A 22,470-nucleotide genomic window follows, 5' to 3' on the forward strand; every position below is an offset into this window, starting at 1 on the left:
GTAGTTGCAGTGTGCCGGCTCAGTAGTTGTGGCTTACGGGCTCTAGAGCGCAGGCTCAGTAGTTGTGGTGCACAGGCTTAGTTGCTCCGCGGCATGTGGGATCTTCCCAGACCAGGGCTCAAACACGTGTCCCCTGCCTTGGCAGGTGGATTCTTAACCACTGCGCCACCAGGGAAGCCCTGTAAGAATTTTTTAAATAAAAGTTTTAATTTGGGAATCATTTTAGATTTACAGAAAAGTTGCAACAATAATACAGTGCCCATAACCCCTTATCCAGTTTCTCCTGTTGTTAACATCTTATGTTACTATAGGATGTTTGTCACAACTAAGGAACCAACGTTGGTCCACTACTATTAAGTAAACTCTACACTTTATTTAGATTTCACTGGTTTTTCCCTAATGTCCTTTTTCTATTCCAGATTTCATCCAGGGCACCACACTACATTTAATCATCTTGTCTCTTTAGGCTCCCCTGGGCTGTGACAGTTTCTCAGATATTCCTTGTTTTTTGATGACCTCGACAGTTTTGAGGAGTATATTTTGTAGAATGTCTCTCAAGGTAGGATTTTTTTTTTTTTTAATCACAAATAGACTGGAGTTATGGGTTTTTGAAAAGAACACCTCAGAGGTGAGGTGCCCTTCTTATATCAGGGGTAGATGACATTACATGACATCACTGGTGAAGTTAGCCTTCATCACTAGGTTAAGGTAGAATTTGCCAGGTTTCTCCATTATAAAGATATTTTGGGGAACTACCCTGAAGGTCCAGTGGTTAAGACTCCACGCTTCCACTGCAGAGGGCGTGCGTTCGATCCCTGGTTAGGGAGCTAAGATCCCCCATGCCACGCGGTGCAGCCAAAAAACAAACAACAGTTACTTTTTTCTCCCTTTCTGTAATCTATTCTTTGGAAGCAAATCACTAAATCTAGCCTACTCTCATGAAGGTGGAAGCGGAATGGAATGGGGGAGGGGTAGAGATTAAGTTCACCTCCTGGAAGAGGGCCAATCTACATATATTAAATGGAATTCTGTCAGTAAGATTTGTTTCTTCTCCATTTATTTGTTTATTCATTAATTCATTCATATCTGTGTGGACTCATATATGCCAAATTTTACTCTGAGTTATAATCCAACACTATGTTATTAATTTTGTTACTAAAGTTGTTCCAGCTTTGCCTATCTGGAGTTGTTTCAGTTGGTCCTTTGTGTCCCTTTGACATGCTCCATTTCTGGGTGTTGCAGAGCTGGTGCTGGCCCACTAGTGAGTGGGGCTAGATCCCGGGTTTCTGGCTGCAGGGCCCTGTGGGTCCTGGAGCTAGTGCTGGTGTACTGGTGTGTGGGGCAGGGTCCTGGGCCATCTGGTAGACAGGGTCGGGCCCCATGGCAGGTGTGGGCCTAGAGGGACTTAAGGCCTACTGGTGGGTGGGGCTGTGTCTCCCTCAGACTAGTTGCTTGGTCCAAGGTCCTAGTACAGGTGCAGCAAGGCTGGTGAGCGGGGCCAGGTCTTGGTGCTAATAAGCTAGAGGGAGGAGTCCAAAATGGAACTTGCCATCACCAGCTTCCACATGGTAGAACGAGCTCCCAGAAATGACTGCCACCAGTGTCATGTCCCCAGGGTGAGCTCCAGTTGCCTCCTGCCTCTCCGAGAGGCTCTCCAAGATCAGCAGGTGGGTCTGATCCAGGCTCCTTTCAAATTACTGCTTCTGCCCTGGGCTCTGGAGCCTGTGAGATTTTGTGAGCTCCCTTTAAGAGTAGAGTCTCCATTTCCCACAGCCCTCTGGCTCTCCCGAAAGTAAGTCTTGCTGGCCTTCAAAGCCAAACATTCTGGGGGTTTATCTTCCTGGTGTGGAATCTTAAAAAAACAGAACAAATGAACAAACATAACAAAACAGAAACAGAGTTATAGATACAGAGAACAAACAGGTGGTTGTCAGAGGGGGGAGGTTTGTGGGGAGGAAAGAAATAGATGAGTGAGGGAGATGAAGAGATACAAACTTCCAGTTGCAAAATAAATGAGTCACAGGTAAAAAATATACAGGGTAGAGAATATAGTCAATAACTGTAATATCTTTACAAGGTGACATATCATAACTAAACTGATCATGGTGATCATTTTGAAATGTGCGTAAACACCAAATGACTACGTTGTATAACAGGAACTAATATAGTGTTGTAAGTCAATTATACTTCAAAAAGAAACAAACTCATAGAAACAGGTCAGATTCTTGGTTATCAGAGGTGGGGGAAAGGGGAGGGGGAATTGAATGAAGGCAGTCAAAAGGTACAAACTTCTAGTTATAAATAAGTACTAGGGATGTGATGTACAACATGATTAATTAACACTGCTGTGTGTTATCTATGAAAGAGATGAAGAGATGTCGAGAGTAAATTCTGAGCTCTTGTCACATGAAAAAAATTTTCTTCTCTATTTCTTTAATTTTGTATCTGTATGAGATGATGGGTGTTCACTAAATTTATTCTGATAATTTCATAATGTATGTAAGTCAAATCATTGTGCTGTACACCTTCAACTAATGTAGTGCTGTATCTCAGTTTTTTTCTTTTAATTTGTTTTTGGCTGCATTGGGTCTTTGTTGCTGTGCACGGGCTTTCTCTAGTTGCAGCGAGCAGGGGCTACTCTTCGTTGCAGTGTGCAGGCTTCTTGTTGTGGTGGCTTCTATTGTTGCTGAGCATGGGCTCTAGGCACGCAGCTTCAGTAGTTGTGGCGCACAGGCTCAGTAGTTGTGGCTCATGGGCTCTAGAGCACAGGCTCAGTAGTTGTAATGCATGGGGTTAGTTGCTCCGCGGTATGTGGGATCTTCCCGGACCAGGGCTTGAACCCGTATCCCCTGTATGTTGATTATATCTCAATAAAACCGGAAGAAAACATGTATATATTGTATATAGTTTAATCATTAATTTGTACCATAGCAACTAAACCAGTTATTTTCGAACTTTGATTTGCAAATTCTAGCTTCTTAGATCTTTACTGAAATCATTCAGCATGAGTTTTAAATTTATTTATGCTGCTTGTTGTATAGCTTGCACTATAAATATCAAAGCACTTGAAGCAGGACCCCTGCTTATGATATAAAAATGGAGGCAGGAGACATAAATCTAAGGAAATATATAACATGATATAGTGGATATATAAATGCTGAAGGAATTCCAAAGAAAGAAAAATAATTTCTGACTTAGCTAATGTTGGTGTCACATGATTGCTTACATGTGGCAGAGGCTTGGTGCTCACCCATAATTGTGTTCTTTTCTTCCTGGCCCACAGCTAGAATCCATTCCGGCTTGCACTACACTTAGGTGTGGCCATGTGACTGTGTTCTGGCCAATGGAATGTGAGCAGACATGGCAGAAACCACTTCTGGGTCCATAAAAACCTCCCAAGCACAATCCTCACTCTTTCACCACCCATTCTCCTGCTGAATGGAGATGACTTTAAGGACAAAGAAATAAGTGGAGCCATAAGATGGAAAAAACCCTGTCCAAAATGTGGAAGTGCCAAAGATAACTCTGCTTACCTCCAATAAGATCTGGCTTAAAGCTCAGAAAATGTCTGGTACTTGATCATGTACTTGGTACATGATAACAGTGGAACTGATGTTGATACTAATCTGAAGAGCAAATAAAGGGTGCTAAGTAATCAAGACTGGTTTAACAATCGTGATTTCAAATCAAAAGGATAACAATAGTATTTTACCTTTACAAGAGTATCTGAGAATGTTCAAAGCATCTGTGCGTCCATTAATTTATTCAAACCTGACTGAGGTAGTGAGGAATAAGGACACTGAGGTTCAGAAAGAGTGTTTCTATCACTAGCTCAAGGACCACTCTCCTAACTAGCAGAGCTGGACTAGACTCCAGGCATCTTTACTAGGGCTAGTGTCTTTTCATTTCACTTCTGGAACAAATCTGATCCTCAGAGTGACATGATGAGAGACTTTCAAAAGAATCCACAGGAAGGGATATTCCAATAACAGAAAGTTCAAAGCAAAGATTGTGAAAAATTATAGTGTTCTGAAAAACAGAGGCCCAAACCATGTAATGTTGGATGATTGTTTTTGAATTCCCTTGATTCCCCATCAAGTTAGGTCCTGCATAGACATTCAGGTTCACTCTTTGTTTATTACTTGGCTTGAGTCACTAAAGTCAGTTGATCACACAGTTACAGTGTGCAACCCAAACACATGAGGGCTGATTTCTTCCCTCCTCTGCTTCGTGATGAAAATTTCTCAAGTGAGTAGGTGTTATTTGCCAAGAGGAAACTTCACTGAAAAATGCTTAACAGGGGCTTCCCTGGTGGCGCAGTGGTTGAGAGTCCGCCTGCCGATGCAGGGGACACGGGTTCATGCCCCGGTCCGGGAAGATCCCACATGCCGCGGAGCGGCTAGGCCCATGAGCCATGGCCGCTGAGCCTGCACGTCCAGAGCCTGTGCTCCGCAACGGGAGAGACCACAACAGTGAGAGGCCCACGTACGGCAAAAAAATAAAAAAGTAATGTTTCCAATACTGTATTATGAATATGACTGTAATACTGTATGCCATAAAAATTTTATAACAACTCATTCATTATTGTATAGGCTGGCTACCATGAAGCAATTGTATTGATTACACTAGGCTACCATAAAGCAATCATATTGCTACTTCTTCGTTATCGATGCATGAATTGTTATACCTATATATAAATACGAATTTATTTTTCACATTATATTTTCCTTTTTGATGCTTAGTGTTAGTAATTTGTATAACATCCACAATGCTTTGTATCATATAAGACAATATTGATGTAGGTACTGACGATTCATCTTATAAATAGACAACATAAATTTATGGTACTGATAAACACAGTACAGCACTGTAAATGTATTTTCTCTTCCTTCTGATTTTCTTATTTGTTGTTGTTGTCAGCTTTTGTTTTTTTTTTTTAATTTAACTTTTTTTGGCCACACCACACAGCATGTGGGATCTTAGTTGCCCAGTCAGGGATGGAACCTGTGCTCCCTGCAGTGGAAGTGCAGAATCCTAACCACTGCACCACCAGGGAAATCCCTAGAGCCTACAGTCTTAATCTTTAATCTATGTTGCCTCAACTGAGTTTTTGTGAAGGTGCAGTTGAAACAACTTTTAACCTCAGTTGAGAAAGTTCCACATCATGTTGCTACATGTAGGCTGACCAAGAAACCAGCTATAGCTATAATAGTGACCACCACAGTTCGGAGATCATTCTTCTGAACTGTACCATTAATAGAGGGGTAAAAAAAATGGCTTAAAGTCTGCTGGGTACATAGAGAAACCAAATGTTGATGATTATAAAACAGCACCCAACTTTTTGGAAACTCCTCCCATTCATTGGTGAAGTCTGTGTCTTTCTCTCCTTGAAACTGGAGCAATGGATTTAAAGGACAGAACATGAGAATGGAAGGCAATTAACTTTAAGCACTGGATCATTGTACTGCTTGGTTGGTAAGTCTCTGTCTTATTCATTCACTCTCATTACAGCCTTATGCCCAATTCTGTCAAGTTACTGTTAGATCTATTTCTAAATTTGTTTTTTTGGTTTTTTTTTGCGGTACGTGGGACTCTCACTGCTGTGGCCTCTCCCGTTGCGGAGCACAGGCTCCGGACGCGCAGGCTGAGTGACCATGGCTCACAGGCGCAGCCGCTCTGCGGCATGTGGGGTCTTCCCAGACCGGGGCATGAACCCCTGTCCCCTGCATCGGCAGGCGGACTCTCAACCACTGTGCCACCAGGGAAGCCCTGTTTCTAAAGTTTGGAAATGTTCATTCATGTTGATTTTCTGGCTGGTGAAAAGGTTTTTGACTTGGAAGACAAAGTCCAATGAAAAACTTTTTTTTTGTTTTGCTTTGTTTTGTTTTTGTTTTGTTTTGTTTTGTTGTTTTGTGACAGTGTCACACAGCTTGTGGGATCCTAGTTCTCCGACCAGGGATTGAACCCAGGCCTTCGGCAGTGAAATCACTGGACCGTCAGGGAATTCCCGATTGACTTCTATTTTTAACTTATTGATTAAAAAGATACATCACTAATGGTAACTGGGAAGACTTGTACTAATGAAGCCAGTAAATATACATAGTAGAGCAGTTTGCAAAGAAAGAAAAATGCTTGCCACAAGAAGGTACTGTCAGCTAACCCCATCAAAGGAGAATCCAAATGTTAGTTTTGACTAGGACCCAAAGGTAATACTTATATAACATGTCACATGGTGTTTAACCCAAGTATCCTAAAATGAATGCTACATGCATGATCTGCATTTGGAATTAGATGATATAACAGGGAGTAACTCTCAGAATTAAAATTTTGGCCAGGGCAGTTAAAGTCAAATCAATCATAAATTCATTTTTATATTACATTAAGAACTGTTTTATAAAATAAGATATAGAATTTTCTTATTAACTAAAATGTCTTGCTTTGTGACTTTACCATACTACCAGGCATAAATGAGCAGGGTACTGATAGACAGGAATTAAGGTCTCAGTCATTTGGCACATGGACATAAAATGGGAGGAAACTTTTCAAGGTAGCAATAGAAAACCAAGTAGTGCAATATATGATTCATAATCTTGTTTCTGGATATGGACACAGCACTAAGATACATTTATATTTGAAATTAATGTTATTCTATAGGTAGTAATCAAATATTATGGTGTTTGGGGTCTCTTATGCCTAATTGGACGGAGAAGGCAAGTATTCAGAGAGCCTGAAAATTCTGTATGTTTTCACAGCCTGTTTCTAGATTGCAAGACTGAAGTCGGTAAAGTGGATTTGAGAGGGATTTGTTGATAATATTGGCATAGCAAAAGTCCTAAAAGAAATCGTGAGTAAATATATTAATAAAATTTGAATGAGAGCAATTCAAGCTGCTTCGTTTATGCAGAAATTGACAAGCTGATTCTAAATTTCATATGGAAATGGAAGGGGCCCAGTAAAGCCAAAACAATCCTGAAGAAGAACAAAGTGGTAAGATTCACACTTCTTGATCTCAAAACTTACTACAAAGTGACAGTGAATCAAGACTGTGTGGTACTGACATAAGCAGAAACATTAACATCAATGGAATAAAATTGAGAATTCAGAAATAAACCCATACATGTAGGATCAATTAATTTTTTAAGAATTATTTATTTATTTATTTGGCTGCTCCGCTTGTGGGATCTCAGTTCCCCACCCAGGGATGAACCTGCATCCCCTACAGTGGAAGTGAGGAGTCTTTTTTTTTTTTTGGTATTTTTCTTGCTTTTTTTGGTTTTTTTAAATATCTTTATTGGCGTATAATTGCTTTACAATGTTGTGTTAGTTTCTGTTGTACAACAAAGTGAATCAGCTATACGTAAACGTAGATCCGCATGTCCCCTCCCTCTTGAGCCTGCCTCCCACCCTCCCTGTCCCACCCCTTTAGGTGGTCACAGAGCATCGAGCTGATCTCCCTGTGCTATGTGGCTGCTTCCCACGAGCTATCTGTTTTACATTTGGTAATGTATATATGTCAGTGCTACTCTCTCACTTCGTCCCAGCTTCCCCGTCCCCCTCTCCGTGTCCTCAAGTCTGTTCTCTACATCTGCATCTTTATTCCTGCCCTGCCACTAGGTTCATCAGTACTGTTTTTTTACATTCCATATATGTGCATTAGCATACAGTATTTGCTTTACTCTTTCTGACTTACTTCACTGTGTATGACAGACTCTAGGTCCATCCACCTTATTAAAAATAACTCAACTGGGACTTCCCTGGTGGTGCAGTGGTTAAGAATCCACCTGCCAATGCAAGGGACGCAGGTACAAGCCCTAGTCCGGGAAGATTCCCACATGCCACAGAGCAACTAAGCCTGTGTGCCACAGCTAGTGAGCCTGCACTCTAGAACCCACAAGCCATAACTACTGAGCCTGCATGCCACAGCTACTGAAGCCCACACACCTAGAGCCTGTGGTCCGCAACAAGAGAAGCCGTGCAATGAGAAGCCCACACACCACAGCAAAGAGTAGCCCCCCGCTCACTGCAAGTGGAGAAAGCCTTGGTGCGGCAGCAAAGACCCAACACAGTCATAAATAAATAAATTTATAAAATAAAAAAGAAAACTCAATTTTGTTCCTTTTTATGGCTGAGTAATATTCCATTGTATATATGTTCCACGTCTTCTTTATCCATTCATCTGTTGATGGACCTTTAAGTTGGGAAGTGAGGAGTCTTAACCACTGGACTGCCAGGGAATTTCTAGGATCAACTAATTTTTTTATAATGATGCCAAAACAGCTCAAAGGGAAAAGAATTGTCTTTTCTGGGGACTTCCCTGGCGGTCCAGTGGTTAAGACTCCGTACTTCCACTGCAGAGGGCATGGGTTCCATCCCCGGTCAGGGAACTAAGATCCTGCATGCTTCGTGGTCAAAAAATTTTTAAAAAGAATCATCTTTTCAACCAGTGGTGCTGGGACCAGTGGGTACTCACATGCAAAAGAATGAAGTTGGACCTCTACCTCACACAATACACAAAAATTAACTCAAAACGGGCCAAAGACTTAAAACTAAGAGCTAAAACTGTACAACTCTTAGGAGAAAACATAGGAATAAATATTTATGATCTTGGATGAGATAATAGTTTCATAGATATGACACCAAAAGCATAAGCAAAAAAAAAAACATAGATAAATTGGATTTTATCAAAATTCAAAAACATTATACTTCAAACAACACTACCAAGAAAGAGAAAGACAGCCCACATAACGGGAAAAAAATACTTGCAAAATTATGTATCTAATTAGGCTCTAGTATCCAGGATATATAAAGAACGCAATCCAGCAACAACAGCAACAAATCCAATTAACAAATGAACAAAGGATCTCACTAGACATTTCTCCAAAGAAACTAAACAAATGAGCGCATGAAAAGATACTCAACATTATTATCCTTGCGGAAATGTAAATCATAACCACAATGAGAGATGACTTCACACCTACTAGAATGGCTAAAATACAAATAGCAGATAATAACAAGTATTGACGGGAGTTCCCTGGCAGTCCAGTGGTTAGGACTCGGTGCTCTCACTGCTGTGGCCCAGGTTCACTCTCTGGTCAGGGAACTAAGATTCCCCAAGCCGCGCAACCAAAAAAAGGAAAAAAAAAAGTATTGACAAGAGTGTAGAGAAATTGGAAACATTACTGGTGGGATCGTTAAATGCTACAGTTGCTTAGGAAGACTGGAAGTTCCTCAAAACGTCAAACATAGAGTTACCAGATAACCCAGCAATTCTACTTCTAGGTATCTACTCAAAATCACTGAAAACAGGTGTTCAAACAAAAATGTGTACACTAATGTTTGGGGGGTTTTTTTGGCTGCTTTGGGTCTTCGTTGCTACGCATGGGCTTTCTCTAGTTGCAGCGAGCGGGGGTTACTCTTCCTTGCAGTGCGTGGGCTTCTCACTGCGGTGGCTTCTCTTGTTGCGGAGCACGGGCTCTAGTCACGCAGACTTCAGTAGATGTGGTGCGCGGACTCAGTAGTTGTGGCTCTGGGGCTCTAGAGTGCAGGCTCAGTAGTTCTGGCCCATAGGGCTTAGGTGCTCCGTGGCATGTGGGATCTTCCCTGACCAGGGATTGAACCCGTGTGCCCTGCATTGGCAGGCAGATTCTTAACCACTGCACCACCAGGTAAGTCCCTACACTAATGTTTATAGCAGATTTTTGGTTTTAGCCATGGAGCTTATGGGATCTCAGTTCCCTGACCAGAGATCAAACCTGGGCCCTCCTTAGGGGACTTCCCTGTTGATACAGTGGTTAAGAATCAGCCTGCCAATGCAGGGAACATGGGTTCAAGCCCTGGTTTGGGAAGATCCTACATGCCACGGAGCAACTAAGCCTGTGCACCACAACTACTGAGCTGGAGTGCTGCAACTACTGAAGCTTGTGTGCCTAGAGCCTGTGCTCTGCAATAAGAGAAGCCACTGCAATAAGCCCAGCGCACCGCGATGGAGAGTAGCCCCCACTCACTGCAACTAGAGAAAGCCCTCGTAGAGCAACAAAGACCCAATGCAGCCAAAAATAAATAAAAAACCAAAACAAACCTGGGCCCTCCACAGTGAGAGTGTGGAGTCCTAACCACTGGACTGCCAGGGAATTCTCACAGCATTATTCATAATAGCCAAAAAGTGGAAACAACTCAAATGTTCATCAGTTGTATATCTGTAAACAATATTATTCAGCCACGTAAAGGAATTAAAAACAGATACATGCCACAATGTGAATGAAACTTGAAAACATTATGCTAAGTGAAGTAAGCCAAGCACAGAAGGCCACATATTGTATGATTCCGTTTATTTGAAATGTCCAGAAAAGGGCAAACTATAGAGCAGAACTAGGTTAGTCATTGTTAGAGGATGGAAGGAGTGGGCAATGGAGAGTGATTGCTAAGGGGTATGGGTTTCTTTTTGCAGTAATGAAATGTTCTAAATTAGATAGTGGGAATGGTTGCACAACTCAGGATTATACTAAAAACCACTGAACTGTGTACTTTAACAGCATGAATTTTATGGTATATGAATTATATCTCAAGCTGTTACAAAAATTGTTTTGAATGAGAGAGGGCTCTCTGAACATGTAATGCAACCCAGAAGCCATAAAAGAAAAGACTAATGTGTTGGACTCCATAAAAATAATAGAACTCCAAAAAAATAAGACAAAACAAACCAAAACAAAAAATGAAATAAAAAAAATAAAGACAATGACTGAGGGCTTCCCTGGTGGCACAGTGGTTAAGAATCCACCTGCCAATGCAGGGGACATGTGTTCAAGCCCTGGTCCGGGAAGATCCCACGTGCCGCAGAGCAACTAAGCCTGTGCGCCACAACTACTGAAGCCTGCGTGCCTAGAGGGTGCTCTGCGACAAGAGAAGCCACTGCAATGAGAAGCCCACGCACCGCAACTAGAGAAAGCCTGCACTCAGCAACAAAGACCAAACACAGCCAAAAATAAATAAATAAATTAAGAAAAAAATAAAAACAATGAACAACATCAAAAGACAAAAATGACACAAGACAATCTGTGGAAAAGTATTTTCAAAATATATTTAGAAAAAAGCCTAAGATCCCTAATATACAAAGATGTCATAAAATTTCGGGAAAAAACAATTTGGGAAAATGCCAAAGAGCAAGAAGAGGCAATTCTCCAAAGAAGTCATACAGAGGGGTGGGATAGGGAGGATGGGAGGGAGACGCAAGAGGGAGGAGATATGGGGATATATGTATATGTATAGCTGATTCACTTTGTTATAAGCAGAAACTAACACACCATTGTAACGCAATTATACTCCAATAAAGATATTAAATAATAATAAAATAAAACCAAAAAAAGAAGAAATCATACAAATGGTTAATAAAGAGGAAGAAATGCCCAACATCATTTAAAGAAATACAAGCTGAAATCAAAACAAAGTATTACTTTTATCTATCCAACAGCCAAAGCTTTAAAAAATTCATAGTGTCCAGTGTTAGAGTGTTAGGGAACAGGCATATTGGATAAGAGTGTAAATTAGAAACAAATGTCCTTCAAAAGGTGATTGGATAAATGAGTTACAATCTATTTATAAACGTAAGATTATTCAACCACTGAAAGGACTTTTTTTTTTTAGTATTTATTTATTTATTTGGTTGCACCAGGTCTTACTTGCAGCTCGCCAGCTCCTTAGTTGTGGCTCACCAGCTCCTTAGTTGTGGCATGAGAACTCTTAGTTGTGGCATGCAGGCTCTAGTTCCCTGACCGAGTCCCTGAAAGGAGTTCCATATGGAAAGATATTCAAGATAACATAAGCGTGAAAAATAAAAAGCAAGATGGAGGAGGGACTGCGACTAGTTGAGGCAAGACCTAGGCCTGGGCACAATACCTAAGGAGGCACTCACTGTTAGCACAACAGAAGTGCAGGGTTGGTCCCTGAGTCATGCCTCCTTGAATTCTACATTTAAGTCTCTCTCTCTCGCTCGCTCTCGCTCTCTCTCTCTCTCTCTCTCTCTCTCTCTCTCTCGCCTCATTCCAGCCTCAGCCCTGCAGTATAGTACACATAATATAATCCTGTATCGTTAAATAATAATGATATATACATATGTATATGTCTGTGTAAATTGGTACAAACTTTTCCTAGGATATACATACACACACACACACACACACACACACGAGTTGACTATCGAACAACTGGGAAGGGGTGGTTAGTGGCGCCAACTCCCTGTGCAGTTGAAAAATCCAAGTACTGTTATCTTGCCTCAAAAACAAAGGAATTGGTTAATGACTCACTCAAGGGCAGGAAGTTGAAACAGTTTGGATAGAATCAGGACTCACTCAAACCCTAGTTGTTTTCATTCCACGTATTGTGATCTCTAATCAAACACAAACTTTTCCCCCACACTTAGTTAATTTAAAGATCTGTAAAACAGAAACACAGGTACCATATTTATTGAAAAAAACATCCACATGTAAGTGGACTTGTGCAGTTCAAACCCGTGTTGTTCAAGGGTTAACTGTATATGCAATATATACACATATACCCATTAGTTATATAATGTATATTAGTTATTAGTTTGTGGTTTGTGTGTGTGTGTTAGCTAAAGGAAAAAAAAAGGGAGGAATATATACCAAACTACTAGCAGTGGTTTTCTGGGGCATGGGATTATGAGGGATTTTATCAGTCATATACTTCTTTTTTTTATTAATTTATTTATTTTATTGAAGTATAGTTGATTTACAAAGTTGTGTTAATTTCTACTGTACAGCAAAGTGATTCAGTTATACATATATATACATGTTCTTTTTTCATATTCTTTTCCACTGTGGTTTATCACAGGATATTGAATATAGTTCCCTGTGCTATACAGTAGGACCTTCTTGTTTATCCATTATATATACGTAATAGCTTGCATCTACCAATCCCAAACTCCCAATCCATCCCTCCCTTCCCCTCCCCTAGGCAACCACAAGTTTGTTCTCTCTCTCTCTCCTTTTTTTTTTGGACGTGCTGTGTGGCGTGCAGGATCTTAGTTCCCAGACCAGGGATTGAACCCGTGTCCCCTGCAATGGAAGCGCAGTGTCTTAACCACTGGACTGCCAGGAAAGTCCCCAGAGGTCTGTTTCTGTGTCTGTCAGTCTGCTTCTTTTTTGTAGATAGATTCATTTGTGGCATACTTTAGATTCCACATATAAGTGATATCATATGGTATTTGTCTTTCTCTTTCTGACTTACTTCACTTAGTATGATAATCTCTAGGTCCATCCATGTTGCTGCAAATGACATTATTTCATTCTTTTTATGGTTGAGTAGTATTCCGTTGTGTATATGTACCACACCTTCTTTATCCATTCATCTGTCGATGGATATGTAGATTGTTTTCATGTCTTGGCTATTGTAAATAGTGCTACAATGGACATTGGGGTGCATGTATCTTTTCAAATTATAGTTTTCTCTGGATATATGCCCAAGAGTGGGATTGCTGGATCACATGGCAACTCTATTTTTAGTTTTTTGAGGAAACTCCAAACTGTTTTCCATAGTGGCTGCACCAATTTTCATTCCCACCAACCGTGTAGGAGGGTTCCCTTTTCTCCACACCCTCTCCAGCATTTGTTGTTTGTAGAGTTTTTAATGATGGCCATTCTGACTGGTATGAGGTGATACCTCATTGTAGTTTTGATTTGCATTTCTCTAATAATTAGTGATGTTGAGCATCTTTTCATGTGCCTGTTGGCCATCTGTATGTCTTCTTTGGAGAAATGTCTGTTTAGTTCTTCTGCCCATTTTTTGATTGGGTTGTTTGTTTTTTAGATATTGAGTTGTATGAACTATCTGTATTGAATATATTTTGGAAAGTAAGCCCTTCTCCATCTCCTCACTTCCTTAGTCATATGTTTCTGAAATCTGTGTTAGAAAACAACAGTTGCATATTTTTGGTTATAGAAAAGGCAAGAAAGATTTTTAAAAATAATAGTATAACCACACAAAAGAGTTCTATGTGCTATATATGTCTGAATTGTGAATTGAGCATTTTGTGTATCTGTGGTTGATTATCATATAGCTACTATGTGAATAATGAAAAAATGAATGAGTATTATATACTTTTGAGACAGGCATTAAAAAAGTTATATGACAGGGCTTCCCTGGTGGCGCAGTGGTTGAGAGTCCACCTGCCGATGCAGGGGACACGGGTTCGTGCCCCGGTCCGGGAAGATCCCACATGCCGCAGAGCGGCTAGGCCCGTGAGCCATGGCCGCTGAGCCTGCGCGTCCAGAGCCTGTGCTCCGCAACGGGAGAGGCCACAACAGTGAGAGGCCCGCGTACCAGAGAAAAAAAAAATATATATGACAGCATCCCTCTGCTAAACTACATTTTTTTTAATTAATTAATTAATTTATTTATTTTTGGCTGCGTTGGATCTTCATTGCTACGCGCGGGCTTTCTTTAACTGTGGTGAGTGGGGACTACTCTTTGTTGTGGTTCACGGGCTTCTCATTGTGGTGGCTTCTCTTGTTGCAGAGCATGGGCTCTAGGCGCACAGGCTTCAGTAATTGTGGCTCGTGGGCTCTAGAGTGCAGGCTCAGTAGTTGTGGCACACAGGCTTAGTCACTCCGTGGCATGTGGGATATTCCTGGACCAGGGCTTGAACCTGTGTCCCCTGCATTGGGATTCCTAACCACTGTGCCACCAGGGAAGCCCTAAATTACATTCTTGCCAAGTAGAAATTCAAGTTATACAAGTAAGAGCCAATTTTATCTTCTACATGAATAGTGTCTTCCCATATAGGTCTTACACATCTCTCTTAGATAAAGATCAGATTAGATGTGTTTCATATGGAAATTTCAAAGCAGTTTAAAGACATTAATTAGTTCTCATGACAACTCTGAAGTGGGTGTATTTTATCCTGTCTATTTTCCATATGAGAAGACTGACAGGCTGAATGATTTCCTAGTATTCCATACCTCACTACTGTTAGTGAAAATAAGAATGCCATTACTTCATTGGCCAATTATTTTTTCTTGAAAAGAGACAAAGCAATTTGGGGTGGATAAGGCAAACTAAAATAAATATTTATGCATCATTTTTTTAAAAACACAGGTATTTTTATTATTTTGTACTTTCCTAACAATCTGGAGTGTTGGTGTAGTTTACTCTACACCCCAATGGTTGGTTGGGAAAGTGTTTTCAAAATTAAAATTTCTGTTTTAAGATATATATAGATAGATAGAGGTAAAGCTCTGTCGTAGCTTCATCAGAGATCTGCTTTGGGTATTTTGTCAAGTACAAGAAATGTACTTACAGATGAAGTAATGTAGTTTAGTAACAAGGAGTCCTATTTTTACAGATCCTGGCCTGGCACACTGAAAGGATACAATAAATTCTTAGAAAAGGCAGGGTTAAAATACCCTTTCTTGTGCCACTACTATGCTAACCATTTTATATGCATTATTTCATTTAATCCATAACATGATGAGGTAGTTCCTATCATTGTGCTTCATATTTTACAGATAAAGCGATAGTGAGACTTATTTAACATTGCATAGTCATGTTACATAAGGTAAGAAGCCAAGGCAGGATTCTAAAAATCAAGCCAATAATGCCGAATTTGATCTTGCCACTTCCTCCTCCTTGTTTTTTTTATCCCTGTCACTTGAATCAGGTGCATGATTTTAATCTGCCATTTTGAACCCTGTTTTTATGAATATATCCACTTAAACTATAATTATAACCAATTTAATTCTTGATCAGATTCCTGTGCAGTAACAGTGAAACTATTTCCAACTTCTTTCTATTCTCATTTTTATTGTACCGAAATGATTGTGCTCAGGATCAACTTGTTCCATGTATATTTTACAGTGAGATTTGTTTCCGTCATCTGGTTTTTATCCTCGTCAAACTCTGTTAATTTTAACTACTTCAATGGTAAACTTTCTTTTGTAGCTATTATTCTATTACTTCCTTGAAATCTTATTTTTCCCTATGACCCAGTCAAAACATTCATTGGGTTAACGTGGTGGGGTCAAAATATCCCATTTGCCCATGTTAGAAGAACTCAATATAGGTCATTTCTTACGCTAGTGGATGATGAGACAAGTAATACCTGCTCTAGCTACCTCTCCGGAGAGAGGCTCAAATGCAGAAATAGATGTGAAAGTGCTTTGTAATCTGTAAAAGTTAAGTAAATGTCACTTTACTAATCATTAAAACAAATCATATAGGGCTTCCCTGGTGGCGCAGGGGTTGAGAATCCGCCTGCCGATGCAGAGGACACGGGTTCATGCCCCGGTCTGGGAAGATCCCACATGCCGTGGAGTGGCTGGGCCCGTGAGCCATGGCCGCCGAGCCTGTGCTCCGCAACGGGAGAGACCACAACAGTGAGAGGCCCGCGTACCGCAAAAAAAAAAAAAACAAATCATATAAATCCATCCTCCTGGAATCATTCTAGAAGGCAAGCACCTTCCTCTTCCTGTTGTGATGTTATTTGCAAAAATGATTACAGACTTCATCTGATTCTAAGTATTTCTTAGAGAGCTAGTGACTTCACTCGCTGTTCTCTTGTCATTTGTTTTCCATTCTGACCTTACTAATTTTTTTTTCCTCTGGTGCTAGTAGTGAAATCCTCTGTGATGTAGGGACCAGCATTGGCACTATAATGGATTCATACTATTGGTTATCAGTTTCATCATCTTGGTTGCTGTAATTGTTGCATGGGATTGAATGAGAGTATTACTGGTTGGCTGTTCTTTGAGAAAACTTAAAACAAATCTCACCAAATAGATAATATCTCATCAGGGTTGCAGGTGCACTGTTATTATAAGAAATTCTCCTCTTATCACAGCTCTGTTTCTTAATATAACATTTACTTATATAAGAGTTTTGAAGGCAGTAGAAAGGCCACTAGTAACCTAAACAAAGCTTACAAATTCTGATGTTTACTCTAAGGACTAAAGTTTACAGGTTAAGGATTTCTCTCCCCTTTGTATATCCAAAAACAGCTTAAGATTTCAGGTATTGTTTTCAACAAATCAAATTGTTTATAAATATGCTGATGATATCAGGTAAAGGCCCATGGGGAAGAAGTGATCCAACTTCGTCACCCTGATTTTATCCTGCTCCTAAGGTTTGTATAAAGAATAAGAGATTTTTCCTTTAAGAATCTGCTGCATTTCTCAAGTATCTTTGTGTTATTTAAAAATACCCTGCAAAAGAAACGAAAGTTTGAGGATTAGCAATGTAATTGTTACTGGCAAAATGCCTTTCAGTTCCCTTTTTCTTTGAAACAGCTTTATTGAGATACAATTCACATAGAATACAATCACCCATTTAAAGTGGACAATTCAATAGTTTTTATTGTATTCATAAAGCTGTGCAACCGTCACCGCAATCAATTCTAGAACATTTCATCATCCTAAAAAGAAACTCCTTACCCAGTACCAGTCACTCCCCATTTATTCCCAACTCCCCTCTCCTTCTAACCCTGGGCAAGCGTTAATCTACTTTCTGTTTCCAGATTTGCCTATTCTGGACATTTCATATAATTGGAATCATATACTTTGTGGTCATTTGTGACTGGCTTCTTCAACATATTGTTGAAGAATGTATCTGTACTTCATTCCTTTTTATAGTTAAATAGCATTCCATTGAATGAATATAACACATGGACATTTGAGTTATTATATTTCTTCTTTATGGTTACTATGAATAGTGCTGCTATGAACATTTGTGTAGACATGTTCTCATTGAGTATATACCTAGGAATGAAATTGCTGTGTTGTATGGTATCTCTGCTTAATTTTTGAAGAATTGTCAAACTGCTTTCCAAAGCAGCTATACCATTTTACATTCCCACCCATAATGTGTCAGGATACCATTTTCTCCACATCCTTGCTAACACTTTTATCTGTCTTTTTAATTTTAGCCACCTTAGTGAGTGTGAAGTGGTGTCTCTGGTGTTGATTTGCATTTCCCTAATGCTAATGATGTTGACATCTTTTCATGGTTTTTTTTTTTTTTTTTTTGGCGTGGAATCTTAGTTCCTGGACCAGGGATCAAACCCAGGCCCCCAGCAGTGGGAGTGTGGAGTCCTAACCACTGGACTGCCAGGGAATTCCTGATCTTTTCATGTTTTTAATGGTCATTTGTATATCTTCTTTGGAGAAATGTCTATATAGATCCTTTGCCCATTTTAAAATTGGCTCACTTTTAGTTCAGGAAATTCATTTTATATCTTAAACTAATTTGAAAATTTCTCCTGATGCTTCTCTGCTTCTTAAAATGTATGCTTTATGTTTGTTCATTTATTTATTCAAAATAAGTGTTGCATTTTTGAGGACCTAATAGTGTCAGATTTATGCTAAATCCTGAGACTAAAATCCCATTCCTTAAGGAATTCATAACTCCTGGCTTCCTAAGGAGATAATTTGCAATACAATACTGTAAATGCTATTGTGGACCTCACGGTGGGAAATTAAAATGGCTCTACAGTAAAATCCTTGCAGGGGTGTCGACATGGATGTTTGAAATAATGTTACAGAGAAAATATAATGGAGCCAACATTTTTGCTCAAGGTGGAAAAAGTCAAAATATACAAGTCATACCTCTCCTCAGTCAATACAGTTACAGAAAACACTGGTCACATCAAGCATGGAAACAGCTGAGTGAGACCCTGGCATAAAGCAGAGTTTTCTGGGCAGAGCACTGGCCTAGCCTCCTGGCCAATACAATTCATAGAGTCCCTATGGTCGGGGAACTAAGATGCTGCATGCTGCATACATGGCCAAAAAAAAGAGAGAATCTGGAGAGAGTCTCTGAAGTGATCATTCAGCAATTACAGGTTAATTGCAAATAATAAAGTCATTGATCTCAGAAGCCATCCTGCATCCCAGCCAGACCTGCATGGTGCAAAAACAGAACACATAGAAGAAAATCAGCATTGGACTACACAAGAAGACAAATTCAAACAGAAAACACAACTCAGCCATTTGCAATGAAGGGTTTTTACCGGTTCTATAATGAAGAGGAGATGGAAATAACCATCAGAATCGTATACATATCATTTATGGCTTGTTGCATATAGACATGCTTATGTTGACTGTGTACGGGAGCACTTTTTTAAAAAAATTAATTTATTTATTTTTATTTATTTATTTTTGGCTGTGTTGGGTCTTCGTTCCTGCGTGCGGGCTTTCTCTAGTTGTGGAGAGCGGAGGCTACTCTTCGCTGCGGTGTGGGGCTTCTTATCGCGGTGGCTCCTCTTGTTGGGGAGCACGGGCTCTAGGCACTTGGGCTTCAGCAGTTGTGGCATTCGGGCTCCATATTTGTGGCTCGTGGGCTCTAGAGCTCAGCCTCTGTAGTTGTGGCGCTCGGGCTTAGTTGCTCCGTGGCATGTGGGATCTTCCCAGACCAGGGATTGAACCCATGTCCCCTGCTTTGGCAGGCAGATTCCTAACCACTGCACCACCAGGGAAGCCTGGGAGCCCTTTTAAACTATGGATTTTAGCCACGTGTTTAGCTGTTTTGCTGTCTTCATGATGCCTTGTTCTGCAGAAGCATTCCCATTCCACCTAAATATGTGGATCTGGTGGAACCTGCCAGCAACAGTTAAAATTCTAGGTCCCGAATGACTTATTTACACCCTTTCTATTCCACCACGGACTTGAGGAATGACACAATATAATACATGAACGGTATAATACAATAAAATAGAAAAAATAAAAAAAGTCACACCTGTAATAGGTAATGAACCAGAGTAGTAAACAGAATGTTAACATATCCAGAAGATTTAAATATATATTAGGACATGGTACCGATGATAAAAGTGTCATCTGTGAAGTAATTTGTTTTTTGATAAAATGCAGAGAGTTTGCTTAACTTTTTTGCATTTCCTTACCTTGAGTATAATTTTTGTTCTGGATACCAAAAGTTACTTGCTTTTTATTTTCTTTGTCCTGAACTACTATTTTGAGATAATATTTACATTTTTCTAATTAAAAAATATAATATATTGTAGGAAGTCAAAAAAGTATAGAAAAGTATAAAGAAGAAAATAAAATTACCCATAGTCCCCTCCCTTCCCAAATCAAAATCAGGAGCAATAAAAATAGAATAGGAATGTTACACTGCTCCAGAGGGTGGACAAAGCTTTTTTGGGAACACAGAAGACAAGGCAGGTAATGCTGACCTGGGAGGTAACAATTAGGGCTGGGTTTTGAAAGAGAATAGAAGATTGCCTGGAGAAGGGGCAGCGAACAGCTTTGCAGGTGAAAGAAATAATCTTTAGAAAATTATAGAACTCCCCCGGCCTTTTTAAATTAAAAATAAATTTTTTGTAAGTTATAAAGAAAGTAAAATTTGGGAAAGGGCCTGGATTGTTTAGCAAACTGTAAGAGGTTCTGTGTGTCTAGACTTCTGGACCCTAGGGGATAAAAAAGGGGGATAAAAGTGGAAATATTGTGAGGACCTTTGTTCATAAAGCTACAGAATTGTCCTTAGTTATACTGAGATAAGTGTGGTAATGGACACCCGGAAATGTGATGTTCATCATTAGCCTTTTAACTAGAAAATTGTTACTTAGCTTAATCACCCCATCAAATTTCCCCCTCCTTTCCCATTTTTCTATTACTGAAGCTTTGTGACCAAGAGAAAAAAAAGTCCTTATAGGGAGATGTAGGAAGGCAAGACAATGGCAAATAAGATTTCTTACAGATGTTCTACATAAAAACTTGGCAAACAGAATGCACATGAGTAATCCTTAGCTTTGAAACCATTCTAGTAATAGTTTGTGTTTAGTGAATTTTCCTAAAGGCGTTTATTTTTGGTATATGGGAAGACAATTCTGTAATATTTAGAAGAGAAAAATAATCCCCAAGTCTGGTGGTTCCATTTTTTAATTCTGTGCTTTAAGAAGAATAAACGTATAGAGCCCATTTCTGTATGGTAGCAGATATATTCTGAAAAAATTGATTAATTTGAGAACTATACATGGGCAAACAATCACCCCAAGAGCAGAGTTAGCCAGTAGAAGGCAATGATGGTTTTGAAGCAAAAGTATATTAAAGATGCCAGAGATACTGTAAGCCTCATGCTGAGTGAAATGGGGTTGTGCCCTGAGAGCAGCCCATGATCAGCCTGCTTTTAAATTGCTATTTTTATAACTGAAAATTGGATTTCTCTCCATAAGAAAGAGTAGGTAGTCACCTTGCTTTTTGAACATTTTTGAGACCAAATTTAAACAAAGATTTTATCCTAAATTTGTTGTAGGACTTGATTTCCTACTGCAAAGGAGGTTTTAAAAATGGTCTTTTATATATCTGTAACTTATATAATATAGTACATCAGCTATACATTAGTAAAATAATAAACTCCACTGAATTGTACAGTTAAAAAAAAATAGTCTTTTAGTTGAAGGGAAAAGGAACACATTCAAGTGGAAGAGGTTCAAATTTTAAAGTGTGATTTGTTTTATGTTTGGAAAATAAAAACATCACATTTTAGCTCTAAATATCTAATCAATTTTAACTAGGGAAATTCAAGATTAAGAAAGGAAAAAGTAAGTTTTGATGTAGATATTTCTGTGTTTCAGGGGCATCTAAAAAGGATGAATATGTACTTGTTTGGCACAGGGTGAAGGTCGTGAAGATGAGTATTACAGTAGCTTCAGCTGCTCTTGAAATTATTTGCGTAATTTCTGCAAGCAGATAATCCAGTGCAGTTTTTTGGAGGTCATTATGAAAGGCCAGATAAATATTTATCAAAAGCCAGAAAAACTAGAGTGTAAGGCCATAAAACAGTCTTGTTTTCTAACTTCAGTGCATTTCAAAAGCTTATGCAACAGCCTCAGCATCTAAGTGAGAAACTGTTGACATGCTTAATAACTGGAAAAAGTATAGAAAAAGTATTAAGCATTTGAAAATGTGCATTAAGAAATAAATGTTAATTATGATTTTTTTCTAATCCTCAAGATACAAATAAGCCTATTCAGGATCAAATATTTTTGCCTTGTTTTGTGTCCTCAATTGGCTTTTCACTTCAGTTACTATTTATTGAACATTTTCTGGGTATGTAGTGGCATATGATTTAGCCACTACTCTCCAATATTATGTCTTTCTGGGGAAATAAGATTTTCACACATCAAATAATTGTACCTGAAATAATTAGAAATATGCTTTTAATGCTTCTTTGACAACATTAACTGTGTTATGCTCATCATACTGAAATAGAGAGCTTTTAAAATTTAGTTGTACTAAAAAAATTTTTTTTTAAATAAAATAAAATTTAGTTGTTATAGCATTTGTGTAAAGTTATACACCCAAAAGGGATTCAACAAATGCTTACTGATAAACTTATTTATTTATTTATTTTGGCCATGCCGTTTGCAGGGTCTTAGTTCCCCGACCAGGGATTGAACCTGGGCCCACTGCAATGGTAGTGCAGAGCCCCTAACCATTGGACTGCCAGGGA

General features: G+C 39.3%; 1 non-coding gene across 1 annotated transcript; it reads right to left on the minus strand.

Moving 5' to 3' along the window:
• Positions 1-22,396: 22,396 nt before the first annotated feature.
• Positions 22,397-22,470, minus strand: TRNAG-ACC (transfer RNA glycine (anticodon ACC)). Its single transcript has one exon. It is a non-coding gene; the product is annotated as a tRNA-Gly (tRNA).

This window comes from Phocoena phocoena, chromosome 7 (genome assembly GCF_963924675.1).
Source record: "Phocoena phocoena chromosome 7, mPhoPho1.1, whole genome shotgun sequence".
NCBI lineage: Eukaryota > Metazoa > Chordata > Mammalia > Artiodactyla > Phocoenidae > Phocoena > Phocoena phocoena.